Genomic DNA, 5020 nt, shown 5'->3' with positions numbered 1-5020 from the left:
ATTTAACTGCATTCAGCATCTGCGAAAGAGCTTCAATAAGCAGTAAGTTAATATGTAGTTTCTTTAATAATTTAAGGAATTTACCAAATTGTTCATTCGTGTGGTCTTTCTTTGTCGTACTGGGGTATGGCACACGAGGTTGTACTCTCTACTTACCAGTTTTTGCTCATTGTGGTCCACCTCACCTTTACCTTTACTTACCATAATTTCTTGCCTCGGTTCTGGTTCAGGTTCGACTAACCCTTCCTTATCTTGAACGGTAATCGCATTGAGTTGTTCCCTTGAGTTTGATTCAGTATTACTCGACAAGCTACCTTGTGGTCATTCAGAGATCAGTTTGGAAAGTTGGCCTATCTGGGCTTCGAGCCCTTGGATCAATGCTTGTTGCTTCTTAAGTGCTGTCTCGGTATTTTGAAAATGAGTTTCTAACATCGAGATAAATTTTGTTAGCATCTCCTCAAGGTTCAGTTTCTTTTCCTACTGGTAAGGTGGTTGTTAAAAGCTTGGGGGATGTTGTGGCCTTTGATTTCCTTGGCCACCCTATGAGAAGTTGGGATGGTTCCTCCAACCTGCATTATAAGTGTTACTGTATGGGTTATTTTGAGCTCTAGAATTATTATTACCCATATATTGGACTTGTTCCTCCTCGGTGCTAGGGTTGAAAGATTGATATTCTGTGTGCACTTCTCCTCCATTTGCATCGCACCTCATCACTGGATGTACCTAAGTAGAACCATATAAACTATCACTCTTTTTATTTAAAAGTTCTATGTGGTTAGATAGCATAGTAACCACGTCGAGGTTGAAAACATTAGCTGCTTTTGTTGGCTTTGTTCTCATGACTTGCCATTGGCAGTTATTCAGTGACATCTCTTTAATAAATTCGTAAGCCTCTTCAAGTGTTTTGTTGTTTAAAGTTCCACCAGCGGCTGCGTCAATAAGTTGCCTTGTTGAGGGGTTCACACCGTTGTAAAAAGTCTGAACCTATAGCCATAGAGGTAACCCATGGTGAGGGCACCTTCGTAATAGGTCCTTGCATCTCTCCCATGCATCATAGTATTTCTAGATCCATCTGCACAAAAAAAGAGATATCATTCCTCAACTTCGTCATTTTAGCTGGCAGAAAACATTTAAGTAAAAAAAATTTTGGTCATTTGTTCCCAAGTTGTGATTGACCCTCGTGGTAACGAGTTCAACCACTATTTAGCTTTGTTCCTCAACAAAAAGGGAAACAACCGAAGGCAAATGGCATTGTCAAAAACACCATTGATCTTAAAGGTGTCGCAAAGCTCTAGAAAATTTTCCAAATGAGTGTTTGGATCCTTGTCCTACAAACAATCAAATTGAACAAACTGTTGTATCATTTGAATTGTGTTAGGTTTCAGTTCAAAATTATTTGCAGTAATAACAGGTCTAACTATACTCGATTCAGCTCCTGTTAAAATAAGTTTAGCATAATCATACATAGTACGAGGAGTAGGATTCTGATTTATTGGATCTGCAGCAACCACAAGAGGAAGCTAATTATTCTGATTTTCAGCCATCTCCTCGGTTGTATTATAGATATCTTCCTCTTTTCCTTCCTCTATGTTTCTTAGGTTTTGCCTTATTTCTCTTCGATTTCTACAAGCTATGCTTTCAATCTCACTGTCAAAAAGTAATGTTCCTGACGGGTTTCTTCTAGTCACAAACTGTAAAAACCTATCAGAAGAAAATAAAAGAAAATTTAGTAAAATTAACAAAACTAAGATAAAATTTAAATTGCAAAAAAAATAAATGGCTAAAGTAATAAAAATTAAGCATTCCAAATATTTTAGTTCCCCGAAAACGACACCAAAAACTTGATGTATGCGTGACAAGTTTTATATTTATGATTGATCGTATTATAACGATGAAGGCAAGCGCACCTATCGAACAGTAGTATAGTTTATAGCAAGACCGGAATGTCGAACCCACAGGAACTAAAAGTATAGTATTAACTTTCTTTTTATTATCTAGCCTAAAAATAAGGGGATTTACTTTATCTAAACTAATTAATTAAACTAAGAATGCACAGGAAGAAAATTGGGGAAATACTTTTGGGAAAGCTGATTGATTTGGACAATACCCAAGGAAAAATCCACCTAGACTTCACTTGTTACTTGACTTTAAATTAGACGATTTATTCACTTGACTTGATCCGTAGAAATCCCAAATTTATATTATTATCTCTCTCGAGACTAACAACGTCTAACCCTAGGTTGATTAATTGAAATCTCTTTCTAATTAAAACCCCTAGTGTTGCATTAACTCGATCTATAGATTCCCTTATTAGGTTTGACCCTAATTTGGCAGTTTTATGTCGCCCTATGTCTAGAGGTGCAACCAACTCCGCTTAATTATGCTAGATTTACTCTTAGACAGGGACTTTTGCTCCTCTAAATAAGCACATCAAAACTTGAATCAATATCCTGGAATATTAAAACAAGAATTAAGAACACATAATTAAGAACAAAACAAGTTTTTATCATATAATTTAGAAAATAATAACAAGATCCGTCTTAGGTTTCATTCCCCTTAGTTATTTAGGGGACTTAGTTCATAAGTGTAAAAGGAAACATATCAGAAGAATAATAATAACAAAACATAAAGAAAACCCAAAAACCCCTGAAGGAAATTGAAGGGAGATCTTCAGTCTTAAAGGAGAATCCGGCTTCTAAGATGGATCAATCGGCTTTCTTCGAGTAACTCCTTGCCTCCTACTCTGTGTGTCTCTTAGGTGCCTCCTCGGCTGTTTATATAAAGTTTAGAATGCTTCAAAACCCTCAAAAGTGGTTTTTTTCGAGTAGAACTAGACTTGGGCTCGACAGGGACACGCCCGTGTGAGGTGGCTTAAGCTGTGTTTAAAGTCTGCTAAATAGACACGGCTGTGTGGTATGGATTAGGTCGTGTTGCAATATGTTAAATAGACCCGGATGTGTGAACTACCAGTGTGAGGAAGTCCAGGCCGTGTCGATTTCCCACGTTGACCCAATTTCTCTGTTTTTGGCCCGTTTCTCGCTTTTTTTACTCTCATATGCTCACCTAAGTATAAAATATGAAATTAAAGGATTAGGAGCATCGAAATCCACAAATCTGATGATAATTCATCCAAAAATATGCTAAGGATGGGATAAAAATATGTATAAATTATGACTTATCAGGTACTAAATCAATAGCAAACTCTGCTTCTTTGACTGATGGTAACCCTAACAACTCTTTTGGGAACACATCTGGATATTCACAGACTATTGGCACTGATTCAACTTTCAATTCAGAAATCTCTGTATTCAACACATAAGCAAGAAAAGCTTCACAACCTTTCTTGACATACCTCTGAGCAGACATAGACGAAATCACCATAGGCAATTCACTTGATTCATCGGTTTCAACCCAAAGAACCTCACCATTTTCAGATTTCAATTCAACAGTTTTCTATCTACAATTTACTATGGCATCATGCAAAGTCAACCAGTCCATACCCAAAATAACATCGAATTCATCAAATGGAAACAACATTAAGTCAGCCGAAAAATAGTAACCTCGAATCATCAAAAGACAATTCTTGCAAACTTTATCAACTAGCACATATTTTTCTAAGGGGTTTGACGCATTAATCACAAACTCAGTAAACTCAACAGGAAAATTCTTAGTAGATACCAAAGTCACACAAACATAAGAATGAGTCGATCCAAGATCAATCAATGCAATAACATTAGTATCATAAAGAGAAAATGTACTAGTAATCACATTAGGAGATGATGCATCCTCACGAACACGAATGGCATAGGCTTCATAAGGTGCTCTGGCCTCAGATCTCATGGCTGTATCTTTTGTCACACCTTTACTGTTAGTTCCATTCCCGGTATTTCTCGATGGCCTACCCCTATTGGTAGTATTGCTCGGCCTTGCACTCTAAAATTGTTCTTTCTCAGCCATCTTAGGGCAATCTCGGATAAAATGCTCTTGGGAACCATATTTGAAAAAAACTCAGTCATTCATCCTACACTCGCCAGGATGTCTTCTTCCACAATACTGACATTCGAGTCTGTTAGACCTAATGATCGCGGGTTTTCATGATAGGTTTAAAATATTTAAAATTAATCGTTCTTGAGACTAACTATTATCGCGATGTAGGCAAGTGTACCTATCGAATAGTAGTATAGTTTTAGCAAGACCGGATTGTCGAACCCAAAAGAACTAAAAGTACTAGTAATGACTGTCTTTTTATTATCTAGCCTAAGAATAATGGGGTTTTTTTTAACTAACTAATTATCTAAACTAAGAACTCACAGAGAATAGAATTGGGGAATTACTTTTGGGAAAATCGATTGAATTAAGAAAATACCGAAGGAAAAATCCACCTAAACTGTACTTGTTATTCTGCCTCCGAATCAGATGATTTATTCATTTAACTTGTTTCGTAGAGATCCCTAAGTTACGTTATTATCCCTATTCAAGACTATTAACGTCTAATCCCTAGATTGAATAATTGAGACCTTTCTCGAATTAACACCCTAGGGTTGCATTAACTCGACCTATGGATCCCCTTATTAGGTTTCACCCTAATCCAGCAAAATCTTGTCACCCTATGTCTAGGTGCGAATACCCAACTGATACATTCAAACTAGAATTCATTTCTCTAGATCTCTTTGACTGAAATTGAAATGACTTACTCATTGGCCTTTTTCTTACATATCAAGCTTCACTCTCGGCTTTTCTTTTCTCTTTGCTTAGCTCTTCAGATTTGCAAGCTCGTTCAACCAATACAACAAATTCTTTTAGTTTTAAAATTCCAACTAAGAGTCGGATGTCCTCATTTAGCCCATCTTCGAACCTTTTACACATGATAGCCTCGGAGGAAACACACTCTCGGTCATACTTACTGAGCCTGACAAATTCACGTTCATATTCTGCCACTGATATTCGGCCCTATTTTAGCTCAATAAATTCTTTATGTTTCTGATTGATGAACCGTTGACTGATATATTCTTTTCGGAAC

General features: G+C 36.8%; 1 non-coding gene across 1 annotated transcript; it reads left to right on the top strand.

Annotated features, from left to right (window-relative positions):
* The first annotated feature begins 1000 nt into the window (after window positions 1-1000).
* Window positions 1001-1105, top strand: LOC121231416 (small nucleolar RNA R71). Its single transcript, XR_005929474.1, has one exon. It is a non-coding gene; the product is annotated as a small nucleolar RNA R71 (small nucleolar RNA).
* Window positions 1106-5020: the final 3915 nt, after the last annotated feature.

This window comes from Gossypium hirsutum, chromosome A06 (genome assembly GCF_007990345.1).
Source record: "Gossypium hirsutum isolate 1008001.06 chromosome A06, Gossypium_hirsutum_v2.1, whole genome shotgun sequence".
NCBI classification, from domain to species: Eukaryota; Viridiplantae; Streptophyta; class Magnoliopsida; order Malvales; family Malvaceae; genus Gossypium; species Gossypium hirsutum.
The sequence above is the reverse complement of the archived record's forward strand: the minus strand, read 5'-3'. Positions and strand labels throughout refer to the sequence as shown.